Source organism: Pinus tabuliformis, chromosome 7, assembly GCF_031772625.1.
Source record: "Pinus tabuliformis cultivar Carrire ecotype Pingquan chromosome 7, CPIR1, whole genome shotgun sequence".
NCBI classification, from domain to species: Eukaryota; Viridiplantae; Streptophyta; class Pinopsida; order Pinales; family Pinaceae; genus Pinus; species Pinus tabuliformis.
Window position 1 is genome coordinate 1,504,415,163 of NC_142293.1, and position 19,137 is coordinate 1,504,434,299.

Sequence of the window (19,137 nt, forward strand, 5' to 3'; positions counted from 1 at the left end):
GGGAACATCTTTGATTGCCTGGAGAAGGGGAATCTTTACACATAGATTTTTCAATTCTCCCAGAAGTTAAGTTTCTTCTAGGGTAATATGGAGTGGTTGGGTTAATCTCTCAAGAAAGGGTGGATTTACTTTAAGGTTGCTTTCCTCTCTTTCTTCCTCAACCTCCCTATGTGGAGAGGGAGGTTGGTTGTGTAGGAGAATTCTCCCAGATCTTAGGTTGATCTCCTGGATTTCTACAGCATAAGCTAGGTATGATGTCTCTCCAATGTATACTTGTTGAGCCTACCTATTGTTTGGGTTCAGATTTGGCTGGGCAGGCATCTGAGGTTGCTTGGGTGGAGCAGAGAACAGGAGTTGTAGTTGGGTAGGTGGTGGAGGCAATAGGGTTGGAACATTGTTGAATTGGGGCCTCCACCCTTGGAGTGGGGTATTCCACTGAGGTTGTGGTTGAACATAAGGTTGAAATGACTAGCTGGCTAGCTGGGAATGATACTGAGATGCATAGGACCAAGGAGGGGTTGTAGACTAGGAAGGATGAGCAGGGGATCCCCAAGAAGGTATAGCTATGGTTTGGTTAGGTTTGTAAATGCATGGGATGACCATTTCATACCCTGCTAGTATGGTCTAGGCCCAAGAGGTCTCCTTTGATTGATGTAGCAAATTTTCTCAGTGACCCCTTCAGCTCCTTGATATATAGCTTTGAGTCCAGTTAAAGAAGGGCACTTGTATGTGGAGTGGTTTTCTTCACAGACTGAGCAAATCTCAATACAGTTTAATGGACATTCGTTCCTAGGATGCCTCCTGGTGCATCTAGGACAAAAGATGGCCAAGGCTCTCTCTGCTTCCTCTTGCTTCCTTTTGATGTTCATGGTGTCCAATTGCAAGGCAAGGTTTTGCAGCATATCACCTTTGAAATCTTCCAACATATTTCCAATTTCACCCTTGATGGATGAGTTAGAGGATGATGTACTGGCCATAGGTTGACTACCCCTACCCTTTTGCCTGGCTACCCTAGAATGGTTTCTAAAGATAGTCTTGATATCCTCATAGGGTAATTGGTAGACATCTCCTACTAACATGTGTAACATATCGAGAAGATCTTCCCTTACTCATCTAAGTAGGACCAGCTTTAGTGACTCAGGGTCAAGTGTGCACCTAGCCCTTTTGTAACTGAGCTGGAATCTTTCTTCATAGTCTTCTAGGGATTCATCCTGGCCTATGGTCATCCTGAAAATCTCTTCTTTAGTATCCTTTGACCTATAGTAGTCCCTATATTTTTTGTTAAAAACCTACTGCATCTGAGCCCAAGTCGTGATGATATCTCCAGGTAAACCCATGAACCAGCGCAATGCTGCATCCTTGAGGGTGGATGGAAATAGTTTTAACGTTTTCTCATCATCTGTATAGTCATAGGTTCGGCATATAACAGCAAACTCAAATAGGAAAGTGTCAGGGTCCTCTGTGGTCAGGCCATGGAAATGAGGTAGAGCAGAGGGGCTTATATTCTTCATCTTAGTGTCCCCATTGGTTTCCCTGATGGGGAAGGCACCCTCAATTCTCTCTCTATTCCCTCTATCATTTCAGTTTTCAGCCATTGGTTCAGTAGGAATGGGTTCTTCCTCTTCTTCTTCCCCTGTAGGTTCTTCAAATATGTAAGGTTGCTCACCTAAAGGTTCTTCCAATTCACAATCACCAAAGAAGAGAGAAGGTTGATTGTTGGATGCAGTGGGGGTATTTGACAATAATTTCCCTGAATTGTCCCTATTCCTACGAGGCATGAAAGGAAATGTTTTTGGGTTGGTTTTTGTAATATTTTCTTTAAAGCTAGAAAGTACTTTGCAGAAATGAAATTGTTGACTGAATGAAAATTACTAACAAAAAAAAACAGAATTCTACTTGCAAAATGGAAAGGAAAGCAGATAATGACAAATGGAAGAAAGGAAACTACTATATTACTTTTGCAGAAATAAACTAATGGAAGAAAATTGAGGATAAGAAGTAGAAGAAAAGAAAGTTGGACACTAGAAATAGAAGAAATCAATAATCACATTCTACTTTGACACCTCCCTAGCAACGGCGCCAAAAAGTGGCGAGCCTAGGTATTGCAACAAGAATGCTGCAACTCCCAGGACTACCAGCTTTACTTATCAACCTGGGGTTCATACAAACTTGGAGGTGATAGTGCTATATGCACAAGTAAAAGTCAAGGTCCTGCCTGTTGTCATTGTTCATCTAGCAAGAGACCCCAGGGGTTCGAAGCCAGACTTCTATAGGGTCAAAAGAAGCTTGATTCTTTGATGGAAGGAGAGAAAATATATTCTAAGAGAGAGCTACTATACTGCAGTAATGAAAAAAACAACATGTAATGCTAACTCACACCATAACCTAATTAACCATTTAAACAGCGATGCTAAGAAATATTGCTAAATTAATCACTAATCTAATGCTGCTAGCTAAGTTGCAGAAGTAAAGAGCATCAAACCAGACTAAGTGTCAAAGGAACTAAACTAAATCTGTTTTCAAGTGGAAGAGCAGTTGGAGAACGAAATTGGTGAAAGGAGGACGTAATGAAAGATGAGCGGTCGTGCAAGAATCCACGCGAGATTGTGCGATAGCTGTTGGATCAGGCGGGGTTGATCAACGGTGGAGATCGGCCAAGCTAGTTGGTGATCGGGTGACGCGATAGTCGTCAAATCAAGTGAGGTCGATCAACGGTGGAGATTATAGAGGGGTAAAGAAAATGTGCAGAAATGATGGAGCTGGTTTTTGAAGGCTGTAAGCAGTTTATCGCGTGCCCTCAAAGTTGTAAGTTGTATTCTAAAATTTTACGCAATTAGCCTAACTGGGCAACACGCAGCACAGGAAAACCTCTTTTCTCGTGTGCTCTCAGGCGGATAATGACCGTGCAAGAATCCGTGAGAGATTGCACGATAGCCGTCGGATCAAGCAAGACAGATCGACAGTGGGGTTTAAAGCACATAAAGTAGGTGGAAGACTTCACGTGAGGTGGTTGTTGGACAAACTAATGAATCAGATGGTGATTGTTCAGGTTTTTTATGGATAGGACGGTAAGGAGATTACGCATGAAGAATGTGTTGAAGGTGGTTTCAATGAAAACGACAGAAAAGCTAGTGAGGGTGAGGGTGGATCGAGAGTGATGGAAAATGATGACAGTGAAACGAAAAGAGTAACTGCATGAAACGACAAACTCCAAAGCTCATGTGAGAACTAAAAACCTGTGTTTTTGGGGTTGCTGAAGGGTCTCTTCCTCAAGTCATGGTCCCAGAGGGAGGAGGTGAGGCCGAGAAACCTGTGGAAAACCTTATGGTGATCTTTTTCTCCTAGCTAACTTGCTAATTGAAAGAAGGCACAAATGGAAGTAAACTAAAGCACAACCAATCTACTCTACACTACTATAATGGGAATGTTGTTACTTAAGCAAATTAATAATGAAACCATGAATCATCTACTCTATACTGTTGTAATGGAAATGCAGCTACTTAAGAAAATGAACAGAAAACCATAAATCTACGCTATACTGTTGTAATGAAAATGCAGCTACTTAATAAAATGAACAGAAAACCAGGAATCTATGCCAGCATACATGTACATTAAAGAGGAGCTTTAGTTGCTTGGGTTGGGCCCTAACCTAAGAGCTTCAGCCCTTTGAGTTAACTCAGTGACTCAAAACAAAACTCATCTTCATTATGAAAACCATGGATTACATCAAAAACCGTCACAAGTCTTGCAGCTCGAAAATAAAGTAGAGTTCTACAATAAAAATCTGAATCCTACTGAGGTCCTAAGCCTCTCTACTTATACATCTGAAGTCTCCAATGACTTCCTTCAAAATAGGGAGGCTCGGCTCCCCACTCAAGATAAACTGGTTTCTGTCCCTTTCACTTGCTCGGCTATCTTCTAGTCCTCATGATTTGGTTGTTTGCACTCCGAGCTGATGGAGGAATATTCGAATGGAGTGGTAGTAAATGAGGAGGATTTACCTCCTATAATTCCTCTCCCTTGTCCCATTCGAGTTTTTACCAAGGTCTTTTCCACCGTTCCTTGCTTTTATCCTTTATTCCTGCATTAAATGCACATTAGACCACAAAGCAAAATATCCAACTCTAACTCATCTCATAAACAAAATATGATCAAAAGTATGCAATAAGTTGTGAGAATAGTTGGTTTGACTAAGCTAGGAGGTGATTTAAGGCTAATTAAGACCCATATAATTACCCAATGATGAGGCTCATCATATTTCCTGAGGACATTACAGATTTTCCACCTCACAGGGAGGTAGACTTTTCTATTGAGTTGGTGCCAAGGGCAGCTCTGGCATCAAAGGCACCTTACCAGATGAGCACACCTAAGTTGGTAGAGTTGAAGTTGTAATTAAGGGAGATGCTTGATAAGGGATACATTAGGCTAAGTGTATAGCCTTGGGGTGCACCAGTGTTATTCGTAAAGAAGAAGGATGGTACTCTCATATTGTGCATTGATTACAGGCAGTTGAATAAGGTAACGATTAAGAACAGGTACCCATTGTCGAGGATTCATGTTTTGTTTGATCAGTTGAAGGGAGAAGCAGTGTTCTCTAAGATTGACTTGAGATCGGGATATCATCATGTATGCATCAAGGAAGAGGATATATTCAAGACTGCGTTCAGGACCAGGTATGGGCATTATCAGTTTGTTGTAATTCCATTTAGTTTAACTAATGCTCCAGCTACATTTATATGTTTGATAAATAGTGTGTTGTGTCCTTATCTGGACAATTTTGTTATTGTATTCATTGATGACATATATTGGTATATTAAAAAAATGAGGAAGATCATGACGAGCATTTAGCAGCAGTGTTGATATTGCTAAGAGAGTAGCAATTGTACACTAAGCTTAGCAAGTGCAGCTTCTTTCAGATAGAGGTGCATTACTTAGGACATGTCGTTTCCAAGGAAGGCATAGCAATAGATCCAGAAAATATGAGGGCCATCATGGAGTGGGAAGCTCCTAAGAATGTGGATGAGGTGAGATCATTTATGGGATTGGTAGGTTACTACAGTAGGTTCATTAGGAACTTCTCACACATTACATATCCTATCACATCATTGCAGAGGAAAGGTAAGAAGTTCGAATGGATAGAAGAATGTGTAGCTAGTTTTGAGTAGCTCAAACAGTTGTTGACATATGCACTAGTGTTAAAGATTGTAGATCCGGAAATGGAGTTTGTAGGAGAGGACTTAGTGGATTTATCGTGCAAGAAGGGCAGGTAGTGTGCTATGAGTCACGAAAACTAAATGAGCATGAGCATAATTATCCGACACATGATCTTGAGCTAACAGTGATCATACATGCATTCAAAAGATGTGGAGGCACTAACTTCTTGGAAGGAGGTTTGTATTGATGAGCGAACACAGTGGGTTAAGTTATTTGTTTGACCAGCTGAATCTAAATGCCAGGAAAGCTAGATGGTTGGCCACCCTCACTGAGTTAGACTTCAAGATCAGATACATCAAAGAAAATGAGAATATGGTTGCAAATGCTCTTAGCAAGAAGGTATAGGTAAATCATATAGCAATTATGAGCTCTTATGGAATAGAGTTACAGCATAGGATCTTGCAGGCAGGACAGTGTGATGACAAGTATCTGGAGATCATGCATAGCTTACAGCAGAGTACAAGTATAGGTACAGGTACAAGTGATCAGGATGCATACTACCATCTCATGGAAGATGGTTTGGTGAGATTCAGGGACATGATCTATGTGTTGAATTACAGTGAGCTCAAGAAGCTTATCTTGAGGGATTTTCATGTCAATCCATAATCAGGTCACCTAGGATATGAGAAGACGTTGATTGCAATGAAGAAGTTCTACTATTGGCTGAATATGAAGAAGGAAGTGGCAGAGTTCATGGCTAGATGTTTAGATTTTCAGTAGGTAAAGGCAGAATGTAAGCATCTCGGTGATCTATTACAACCTATTGTGATTCCTGAATGGAAATGGGAGATCATTTCCATGGATTTAATTACAGGTATTCTGAGGACAGTGAGACAGCATGATTCTATTATGGTCGTGGTCGACAGTTTGAGCAAGGTAGCTCACTTCATTCCAGTGAACACTCCATATTCATCAAGTGATGTAGCATAGGTTTTCATCGGAGAGATAGTGAGATTACATGGTGTTCCAAAGAATATTATGTCGAATAGGGATGCAAAGTTCACTTCCAAGTTCTGGAAGGAATTATTTTCATGTTTGGGTACAGAGTTGGCCTTCAGTACAACTTATCATCCACAAACAAATGGACAAACAAAGAGGGTCGATATGATCTTGGAGGATATGTTGAGGATGTACGTGATGCACCAGCAGAGGAGATGGGAGGATTATCTTCCATTGGTTGAGTTTGCATGCAACAATGGTTATCAAGAGTCATTGAGGATGAGTCATTTCGAGACATTGTATGGGCGGAGTTGTAATACTCCCGTGATCTTGAGTGATCCAATGAATAGGGTACTTATTGCACTGGATATGTTGGCAAACATGGAACGCGAAATGAAAGTTATAAAGAAGAATCTAAAGGTAGAACATGATAGATAGAAGATTTATGTGGATCAGCACAGGGTGTTTAAGGAGTTTCGGGTTGGGGAGCATGTGTATTTGTGCATCAAGCCCAAGTAGATCTCTTTGAGGATTGGATCATCTGCCAAGTTGGCACCACGGTATTGTGAGCCTTTTGAGGTCCTTGACAAGGTTGGACCAGTGGCCTATCGACTTGCATTGCCTCCAACAATGAAATTCCATGATGTTTTCCATATTTCATTGCTTAAGAGGTACATAAAGGATGTTGATCATGTTATTGATTGGTTTGTATTGCAGGTGGAGCAAGAAGGAGAGTTCCAGCCAAAACCTCAGTGCATATTGTAGTGGAAGCATCTCATGCTCAGTAATAGAGACATAGAGCAAGTTAAAGTGAATTGGAAGCACTCTGAGCCCGAAGAAGCCAGATGGGAGATGGTGGGTCAGATGCGGGCCATGTATCCTTCATTGTTTGTCGGTTGAGGCAAAGAAATTTTGGTTTGATGTTTGGTATATGTTTGTCATATGTTTTGTTGATGTTTTGGTATATGTATATATGTATATGGATGTAAATACCACCATGAGCTAAGTTATAAAGCTCCAATAAGCGGTATGGTTGTTATCTTGTCATGTTGTCATGATGTTTTTCTTTTGAGTAGGTCTTTCATTGTAAATACTGCAACGAGCTAAGTTATAAAGCTCCATGGGCAATATGTTTTCTTTTCAGTGGTTTTTCTAAGGTATTGGTGTGGTTTAACACCAAGGATGGTGTTCCCCAAGGGGGAGGGTTCTGTAACAGCCCTGGCGAAAATTTCATGCAATAAAAGTTAATAAAGGCAAAATAAGACCACAGTTAAGGGACACTTATTCCAAGTTGAATGTTGGAAAAAGATATCCTATTGGGCATCACTGTATGTGTTTATGGCTAAGGAAATTGGAAAAGGCAAAAGCATTAAAAGGAAAAAAGGCATTTTTCGCACATTTATTTATGAAAATAAAGGAAATTAGGAGAAAGGTAAGGTGAAAGGTCACAAGTTGCATGTGAGGAGGAAATTGAAGGAAAATAATGGAAAATGAAGAAATTAGAGACCTCATTAATAAAAAGGCTTATGAGGATCAATTGGTAACCTTTTGTGAGTTCAAGTTTTGGAGCTCTCTCATTATTCTCTCTCTTTCTCACTCTTTGTCATTTAGAGTTTTCTTGGAGCAATCTAGCTTTGGATCAAGGAAGGAAAAGCAAGAAGAGGGAAAAGAAGAAATGTAAGGATCAAGGAAGGAAGAGCAGGATCAGGCAGCTTCAACAGGAATACTTGAAAGTAACATATTGCATGTGTGATTTCCTAGCTAGTTTTGACATGCATGGCTTTACATGTTGGTATATGGTTCTCTTGTTGTTGATGACATGATTTTGTCAGGTTATGACAGTGGGTTTTAGCCTAGCCTTGCCTTTTTCTGGATGCCACGGTATGTTGGGACTTTTATCTCGATTTTGAGCTTTGGTTTACCAAATGGATTTCGAAATCTAGGGCATAGGTGGTCTCAAGGTTCACTCCCAAAGTCCTAGGAATCCCTTGATCGATTTTGGCAGGATACACGGTCAAGCCTGAGGGGGAAGTTTCATTTTAGGGCCTAGTGATCCGGGTTTGGATTGCAGTAAATCTTGAGGGATTGGTCTTGGTTTAGGACCTAGTGATTCGAGATTGCATTGCGGTAAAGCCTGAGAGACAAGGAGATGGAAGATTCCTCAAGGATAGTGATGGATTCCAGATGGCATTCCAAGTTCGATTCGGTTGTGATCGGAGCACCAGTTTTGGTGTGATCACGGTTTGGTGAGGGTGGAGGTGGTTTAACCTCTGGTTGTTTTTGGATTTCTTTATCCATGAGATCCCACATTCATGCTTGAAATATGCCACGGGGGTGACTAGCTGAAAGAAAGTTTTGGTTCAGCCATGTCTACATTCAGGTGGTACATGGAAGTCCCGAACCTGGTTGGATTTTCTTATGATTAATAAAAGCTAAATTCTCTTTCTTTTGCACTTGTTTATATGTGGATTTAATGATTGTTATATCTCTATTATTTACATGCTTTTATGTCGGTTATAAGCATGGTTAATTGGCATGTTCATGTCATGGTTATTTCATCTATTTACTTGTAATTGTTAAAATGATGGATGCAAGACCTAATTGATGTCATAACAGTTCAAGGGAGAAGGTGGTGATCCTTCTTGCCATGTTTCATAAGAGTTTTCATTCATTCATTCTTTGTATTGTATCCTAGACCTATAGGTTGCATTGATGCCAAGTGTTTGACATAATTTCAATCCTGATTAGGGATCATCAGGCCTAGTCCTGAGGTTGGTTTTGGTTTATTAGTCTTGTCATCATGTCTTTTATGGATTCTGAAAGTTAAAACAAGTTTTGGGCAGTGGCCAGAATTATGGGCTAGAAAAGTGCCTTAAATTCTGTGGACGCTAACATAGGTCTGCTGGGAAAAATCCTTGGACGTTGGCTTATAGGCATGTGAGAGCATCCAGAGGTCCCTAGATGATGGCATGCCGATAACACGAGAACCTGTAGAGGTCAAGAGGTATAAAATATCAATGGGACCCACAGGCAGGATGCCTGAGTGGCTGAGATGTCTCCTGGGGGTTTTGTTGTTGATGTGGAAGGTATGGTTGATGTGTTCCGTCAATTCCATTTCCTTAAGGTCTCAAAGGAGGTTGAATCCCTTAATAGTGACCTCTTTAGTCGCATGTTTACCCCAGTTGGCCAATTAATTGGGTAGATGTGGGAGGAGGGTGGTTATATTTGGTGAGTGCAATACTGCAACTAAGTTCATGTCCAAGATTGTTATGTGAGAAATTATTGTGAGGGATGATGTTCGTTTCCATCATTTCAAGGATGGATTGTGTTCTTGTGGGAACTATTGGTGGTCTTAAGAAGACAACTTATAGTGTAATTATTGTATAATGACAGACATGGAAATGCTTTCCTTGAGTTGATCCATTACTTTTGTTCTGAGTTTTTATTTAAAATTTGGTAGTTATGGTCAGTATTTTCATTAGCAAATCATGGAGAAAAATTCAATTTTTCAAGTTTGACCAAGTTGACCTAAAAGTGATCAAGTCGACCCCACATGTGGAAATGCCACCTCCCAAGACACATATATATAAGACCTCATTGGAGCTCATTTGTACACATCACATTGATCTAAAATATCAAGAAACATCCACATGTGAAAAGGAGTGAAAGGAGCTTTTCGTTTTGTGTTTACCAACCTTTATTCATATGTTTTACCATTGTTTACTTGGAGAGATTTCTTCTATTTTGATTGATCTCCTTGATTGTCTTGGAGGCAAAATATTCCATGGATGTGTTGACTCTATTTGACCACACTTACATCTTTGTTATAGGCTCGTTGACCACAAGTCAACCCTATGACTTTGACCAAGATTTGGCTGGTTTATTGAATGTGTTTCTAAGGAAATTTTAGGGTTGAATTTCAAACCCTTTATTCAACTACCTTGGGCTGAAATTAATCCCCTCTGTTACAAGCTATGACTTTGACCAACATTGACAATATTCTCTCTCCTTTCACTGGTTTGACTTGGAAATATTGAGGTTAGAAAAAATTGGAATCTTGTTGGAATATTGTGATGTATTATTGATGAATTTAATTTCTCTCTCATAAGGAAATATTGGTTGGGTTTTCCCCTTGTGAGATTTTCCCTAGCTGAAAGCCTATTTTCTAGTGTCGCTTGCCTCTTGTTTTACTATTTACTGTGATCTCTATTTCTCTATTGTTAAAAGTGAATGGTTGAAGTTTTTCATGTACAATTTCTTAATGATTGGAATGATATAAGAAGATTGATTGTATCATTAGAGTTATTTATCAATTTTGTAAAACTATACTAGTCTCAATTGCACTAGCAAATCAACAATTTTTACCTTGGATCATAGGACTATTTAAGATTGGATCATTAACATTAGATTATATATTTGTATGTGATTATCTCTAATAGGTTGTATACATTTTAAGTTATTATGCTTTCTATTGTGTAATTACTACAAAAAAAGGATTAGGATGAGAAACAAAGATTCTTATATCATACCCATTGATACCCATCTACTAGTTTGTACTTGATGAAACCTTTAGTGCAGTTCCATTTCTAGTTTCTCCACTATGACATTGAGACAATCACCTCCATTTTAAGGGAAACTTTGTCAATGACCATATTTTGAACTTACTTGAGTATGGGCTTGTTGGGGCTCGAGAGTCATCAATATGTTCTCATATCTTCCCACATCTTCACACTAAGGATGAAACCATCAAAGGGGTCCATTATTTAAAGATACCCTTCTTGAATATCCACTTATCTAGGAACCAAACAATTGTTAAAGGGGGACCACCAAATGTAATGCTCGTTGAATGATAGGCCCTGTAACATACCCAATTCCGTATGTTCACATCAAGGCTACAAGGTACTTCATAGCATAAAAATATATGATAATTTTCCTCTCTCATATCTATATTATAAAATTTTATCAACCATAATGTCCAGTATTGGAATATCTATAATATACTGCCATTATAAATCGTGTATGCAATTGATTTAACAAGCTCATAAGTGTAATTAAATTGTCAATAACATGTCTCCATTGAATTAAACTGTAAGCTCATAAATTGTTAAAAAAATCATCATCATCTTATTGTTCCAAGTCTCAGTGAGGCGATTATAGTTCATAATTAGCTTTGTATGACATATTTCCTTGTGCTTTGTGGTTCCTCTTCCTTCCTCGACTATAAAACTCCTCATCCAAGTGAAAAATGTGTAACTAGGTTCGGTCTTCATAAATATGAAATGTACTTTTGAGTCTGGTATATTGTAAAATGAAAGAAAAAATATTATTTTTATTTTGGTAGCATGGGTTTCATGCCCAAGGTTTTTTATTTTAGAGGTCAAGCACCCATTCAGTGCTTCTAGGGTTTGTCTTATGATCAATAAGTCAAAAGAGTTATCATCATATGAGGAAGACCCCGTCGGGCACATTATAACTTGTAAAAAGAATTATCTTTTTATTTAAAAGTGTCAAAATACCCTCCAAGACCACGTCATCTTGACAGCTAAGAAGTCAGCTTCAATTAGGGCATTTTGTCCACCTTGGAGGCCTATATATAGGAGGGAACTCGACCTCCTATGGATTTCATTCATTCTCTCATCAATCAAGCGAAGGAGAAGAAATAGGCTAGTGAAGAAGGCACAAGGACAAAGGACAAGTGTTTGGGTTATTTCTCTCTCTTTTCACATGTGTGAAAGAAGGAGGCTAGGGTTTTGTTGCTACAAGATCTAAATTTGAGAAATTGTAAAAACAAGATTGAAGGAAGTTCTATTAGGTCATACTCAATCCCTAGAAGGATAAACTCAAGCGAAGGTCAAAGGAAGCCTTGGAAGCCCTAGATTTTCTCACACGTGTGGAGGCAGCAGTTGCAGCAGGGGCCAAAAATTTTAGACCTATTATAGAGGCTAAAATTCTATAGCTGGTGATTGAAGTTGTGTCACTGGAAGAGATTTATCTAGGTTTGACTTGGACAAAGGAAGCACATCATCAAGAAGGTCGGACTTGGTCTAGGAAGGGTATTGGTCTTAGTCTAGAGTTCTTGGAATTCATCGTTTGAAGAATCTATAAGAAGAGAAGAGATTTTTGGGTTTTCCTTTCAAGTGGATAGATTTTCACCTTGACTTGCAACCTATATCATGTGTTCCTGTGTATTGTTGATCTTCTTTGTTTTGGTAGTTTTTTTATTATAAGAATAACATAATAACAAGATAAGAATCTAATAAGTAATAAAAAAGTAAAAATACATCAAAAGTAGTTATCAAGTTTAAGAGAAATCACCCTAATTATAGCCCTATAGATTTATCAACATGGTTTCATAGCTAAGGTTGGAAAAGGACGTGATGAATATCATTACTTCCTCGAATAATTTCTTAAAAAAGTGTTCTATGGTAGCAATTCATCTTAAGGAAGGAATCAAGGCATTGTGGAATCTCCTATTATCCATCAAAGACAATATCACCAAGACTTGTAAAAAGGACGAACGGTTATTCTCAACACTTACTGGCACATTTGAAGATAGGAATGTTTGGGCACTCGATAGTGGAGCATCCAGGCATATGACAGGAGAACACAAGCAACTAAATACATTATCAAGAGGAAAATATTCTTACTCTGTTGAGCTAGGTGATAAGAAGAGATATCCTATAAGGGGAATTGGAACAAACTCACTGGAGCTAGAGAATGGAGGAAATATTCATCTCAACCACATCCTATTTGTTTTAGGCTTGCAAAAGAATCTACTTTTTTATTCATGTCTAAAAGGTAAGAGATATAGAGTCACTTTTATAGATGGAAAGGTTGTAGTATAGGTTAAAAACTCTAATATCGAAAATGAAAGATCATTGGGATTCTTGAAGGAATACTCTACAGATCGTTGACTCCTATCTCTCAAGATTTGGTTCACATTGAAGTAAGTCCATGTGAACTTTGGCATAGAAAGTTTGGTCACCTTCACTACAAAATCTTACCAACTCTAAATTAAACGGTGAATGGCATCCTTGAACTCTAGGAGAATCATGAAGGAGTATGTAAGAGATGTGCACTAGGTAAAAATGTTAAGAGACCATTTGGAAGCAGTGCTTCAGGGTCAAAAGAAAACAAGGATCTCATTCATTCTTATGTATGTGGTACTATGTTAAAGAAGTCTCTTGGAGGTCTCTATATTATGTAGTGTTCATTGATGACCACTCAAGGAAAACTTTGGTTTATATACGAAAATCCAAGAATGAAGTATTCAACAAATTTCAAGAATTCAAAGTTGAAGTAGATAACCTTACAGAAAGGAGAATAAAGATTCCAAGATCCGGCAATGGAGGAGAAAACACTTCAAAGGAACTTATAGCTTTCTGTAAGGAGGTTGGGTTTAAGAGGGAGTTGATAGTCCCATGTAATCCCCAAAAAAATGGAGTTATTGAATGGAAGACTCAATCTATTGAAGAAAGTGTAAGAGTCATGTTACATGATCAAGACTTGCCAAAATTTCTGTGGGGAGAAGCAACAAAAATTGTTGTATATATTCAAAAGCAAAGTCCTCACATATCACTAGATAACATGACTCCTGAAGAACCATTCACTAGGAAGAAACCAAACATGGACAATCTTTGAATATTTTGTTTTCTTGTTTATATTCACATTCCAAATGATAAGAGAAAGAAGTTGGATCCTACAAGCATGAAGGTAATATTTGTTAGCTATAGTAATACTTTAAAGGCATATATGATCTACATAAAGTAAGGAAACTGAATAGAAGTAAGTCGAGATGTGATATTTGATGAAGTATTGCATTCAAGAAATCAAAGGACCTCCTGATGGACTTTGATGATGAAGAACTTTTAATGTTTGAAGAAGAATGTACCAAGGAGGAAGAGGATTTAAATCATGAAGATGAAGGTCCCAATGAACCAGTACAACCTGTGATAATCCCTAAAGGTAGAAAGAGGCCTAATTGGTTAAAGTCTACCCTTCTAGATGTCGAAGGGCATGGAGCATCCAAAGGCACATTTAGGGAAAGTAAGAAGCCCAAAATATATTCAAGGTATGTAGCCTACATGACAAAGTTAATAGAAGTTGAACCATCCACCTTTGGAGAGGTTATCAAACATCCAGAGTGGAAATATTCCATGAATGAATAATCCCAATCAATAACGAAAAATGGAGTTTGGTAGATCATATCTAGGCCTGAAGACAATCTATGTTAACTTCCAAGTGGCTCTATAAGATTAAACATGCAGCAGATTGAAGTATTGATAAATATAAGGCAAGATTTGTGGCAAGGGGCTTCTCTCAATAGGAATTCATCAATTATGAAGAGACATTTGCACTTACAACAAGGTATACAAATATATGTTCGTTGGTCTCTTTGGAAACATTGATGGGATGGAACATCTATCAAATGGATGTAAAGAAAACATTCTTGAATGGAACTATCGATGAAGAAGTTTATATAGAACAACCCTTGGGATTTGAAGTAAAATGCAGAGAGTCTTATGTCTACATGTTGAAGAAGGAATGCTATGGCCTTAAGCAAGCACCAAGGGCATGGTATGCAAGGATGGATGCATACCTACATATATTGGCCTTCTCGAAGGACTCTACTAATCTGAACCTCTAAATCAAAGGTTGTGAAGGATGAGCCTATAATCATTCTTCTATGTGTGGATGAGCTTCTCATGATATGTGTAGAAGGTCGTATTCAAGAGTGAAAGAAGCAACTAGCAGCATAATTCGATATGAAGTATCTAGGGTTGATTCACTATTATTTGGGTTTGGATGTTTGGCAAGGACCTGATAAGATTTATCTAGGTCAAGGAAAGTATGTGACTGAGATATTGAAGATGTTTGACATGATGGATTGCAAACCTATAACAACCCTTATGATCACGAACTTGAAGAAGCTAAGAAGCTCTGAATCAAACCCAATGGATCCAACAAAGTATCAACAAATGATTGGCTCACTAATGTATTTGGTAAATGTAGAAATTCCTTAAAGATTCAAACTTCCAATTATAATTTACTAAAACAATAGGCTTGAATCTGCTCTACTCATCAGCGGAAACAATTAAACGATCATGAAATCACAAAGCATACAAGAGAAAGAATTCAATTGACACATTACACAATGAATTCCTTGGGAAAGCCACACCTAAAACCCCTTGCTATCTGTACATTGCATTATTCATAAAATATGAGAAGATTATAATGCTTTGCTCAAGCCCGAGCAACCTATGCATTATCTCTATCTATCTCACTACTTCCTAGACAAGCCTAGGCCAATACTTAACCAACTTTTGGATTTCCCATGTCCTTATTTCCTTACATTGCTTCTTTGGGAATTATCCCCCTGCTAATTAGGGAAATTCCTGAATATGAATTGCGCAATCCTCATAAGCCCTCCTCTGACTACATGCATCACCTGTACAATTCAGATGACTATACAATGGATATACAATATCCCTGAACTCCAATCTCAACTGGGTAACTCTCACATATGACATGCATGAGTTATTTTTTAGTGAATCATCAATTATCTGGTTGAACACATGAAGCAGCACCCCATTATCTGACCTCCTACTAGTTCCTCCACCAGTTGGAACTCGTTTAACTGACTTTAACTCAGTTAAACTGAATTAATTAATTACAACTCGAATAAACTCAACCAAGGTTCCTATAAAGTAGGAGACACTCTACTAATTGAGCCAACTAAGTCAACTTAACTTAGTTAACTCATACAAGTTGTCTTGTGATGTGGAATTACAATTTTATTCCTAATTTAATTCAAGGATAAAATTGAATTAGGATTTTCTTATTGCATCTTCAACACTCCCTCTCAACACGAAAGGGATTATCATATACCCAATCATGCCTGTATGGAACTCGAATTTGCCTCTTAATAGTCACTTAGTGAAGATGTTTGCATCTTGTTCCTCTATAGGAATGTACTCTAGAAACATGATTCTCCTCTGCACACAATATCGTAGATGGTGATATCGGATGTCGATATTCTTGGACCGATCATGAAAAAAATGGATTCTTAGAGAGTTTGATACAACTTTGATTGTCACAGTAAATCAATGTAGGATCCATATTCTAACCAAATAACCCAACAAGGATCTTCCTCATCCAGATAGCTTCACAGTTTGCTTGACTAGCAGCCATGTACTCTGCTTCTACCGAACTAAGTGCAACTAATCTCTACTTCCGGTTGTACCAAGAAACTGTTGTTGACCCAATACTGAAGATTCCCCCTGATGTGCTCTTCCTGTCTGATGGACTCCCTTCCCAGTCTGCATCTTTGAATCCTTCCAACTTCACTCCCTCTATCTATATGTACCAAAGACCAAACTAAGTGGTGCCTCTGAGGTATCTCAACACATGTTTAACTTCCAATAAAGTTTGGTTGGCTTAAACATTGCTTGACTAAGTTATTTAACTGCAAAACATTTGTTTGAAAATGTGTTCACCAAATACATAAGTGAACCCACAAGATGCCTGTAAATAGTAGCATCCAATACTTCACCTGAAGTAGCATCTTCCTTCCTTCAATTTCTTGCTAGAGGAGTCTCCATGGGTTTTCTACTCTCCATGTGGAACTTCTTCAGTATCTCATTGGCATACTTGCCCTGAGAGACAGACAGTTTCTCATCTCCTTTCCATACTTCCATACCAAGAAAATAATGCATGAGCCATAGGTCCTTCATCTCGAATTATCTTGCAAGCTCCTCTTTGCAAGATTTTACTATATTCTCATACCCTGTTAGAATTAAATCATCAACATATAATATTATAATCAATAATTTCCCTTAAACCACAATATGGTAAAGTTTTGAATCTGCTTCACTTTTGATGAACCCCAACTTGGTGAAATAGATGTCAATCCTAGTGTACCAAGCGCGGGGTGCTTGTTTCAATCCATATAGTGCTTGCTTGTGTTTGCACACATGCAACTCTCTATTGAAGGTCTCAAATCCTTATGGCTACTCAATGTACACCTTTACCTTAATCACCCCATTAAGGAATGTTGTCTTCACATCCATCTGATGTATCTTCCATCCCAAACGTTGTTTCTGATAATTGATTCATACTCCTCTACCATGAAATCAACCCTACTGGTTGCTACACTTCTTCCTCGAATGAGGATGGCTCAATCTCTACACTCTCACTCATCAGAGCCATGTAGCCAGTGTACTAATCTGGTGACCTCCTCTGCCTGCATTGTGATGTGTGTGCTCCCACATTCTCTCTAGCATCATGCATCAATCTGTCATCTTCTCTGGTGCGCTTCCTTCCATCTCTAGAAGACTCTACATGAGTGGGTGCTTCCACTCTCTACTCTACATGTGAATGCTCCATATCATCCTGAGATTATCCCTTTGGAGCTAAAATCTTCTAATCTGCATGTAACTGAAGCTCCTTCTCAAGTTAACATCTCATGCCCTTCTCTTCATCGAACTTCACATCTCTACGAACCACTGGCATCCTGTGAGATGGTGAGTACACCCAATAGTTGTGAGGTGTATCAATGTACCCCACAAAAATTCCCAATTGTTGCCTCTAGATTTTTCCTTGCATCCTTGATAACATGACAGTAAACTAATGAACCAAAGATCATGAAGTGTGCCACATCTAGTTTCTTACCTGAAAAAACTTCTTCTGGTGTACTCATCCTAAGAATCCAATGAGGACTCGCATTCTGCACATATACAACTGTGTTGCATGCTTCATCCCACAAGCGCAATGGTAGGCCTTGATCATGTAACATCACTCGTGTAGCTCCCACAATATTGTTTTTCTTCCTTTCATCCACCCCATTCTGTTTTGCGTTATGGAGTGTTATTAACTCACGTCAAATGCCTTCTGATGCACAGAAGATTTGGAATTCATTTGACGCATATTCTCCACGGTTATCACTCTTGCGAGCCTTTACTTTCCTTCCAGTGTCTTTCTCAACAAGTGCTTTAAATTCACAAAATTTAGAGAATGTATGATCTTTCTTCTACATGAAGAAAATCCAGCACTTATGTGAGAAATCATCTAGAAATATTACATAATACTTGTGCTTGTTCGTGGAGGCTGTCGAGAACGGTCCACCCACATCTGAGTGAACTCTTTCAAGGATTGCTCTCACTTGACTGTCCTTATCATGAAAGGTGGATATGGTGTACTTCCCTAATGTACACCCTTTGCATGTATCTCTCTGCTCCCCTTGGGAAATCCTGTAGAAATCTATTGCATGGTATTCAAAGCTCCATGGTGAAGATGGCCCAATATTCTATGCCATAATTCGTTGATGTCTCAGCTTTGCACCTTCTTTGATTTTTCGCTCAAAGCAGCATAATCTTCTACATCCAATTTGTAGATGTTCTTCACCCGAACCGTGATCTGCTTCACTTGTCCTGAGGCTATGTGACGAAGGAAATCCTTTCCTTTGCTAAATATCACATCGTAGCCACGGTCCTCCAACGTAGCAACTGAAACCAAATTCTTCTTCATACCCGAAACATACATGACATCTTTTAATGGTAGAGGAGAACCAAACTCCATCTGAAAAGTAATAGTATCGATGTCAGCCACACTATACCTTCCATCATCTCCCATTTCAATGTACATCTGAAGGTCCTTCTCCTCCAAGTCACTAAATTATTTGTTGTCGGTCATATGGAATGAGGCTCCACTATCCAGATACCACACACTACCCATCACCGATGTCACCATGCAAGCAATTAGGGTTAAATCCAACTCAAATTTTGAAGCAAGAGCTTCACCTGCCGCTCCTCCTGAGGGCTTCTTTTCAGCCTTCTTGTGCGAACTCTTCATGGCATAGTGTCTCAGATCATGACAATGAAAAAATTTAATCTTCGACAAGTCCTTCTTCTTGCATGTCTGGCTGGAATATGATTTGGAATGGGATGACTTCCCTTTCCCTTTGTTTTCCTTTCCATCCAAGGCACA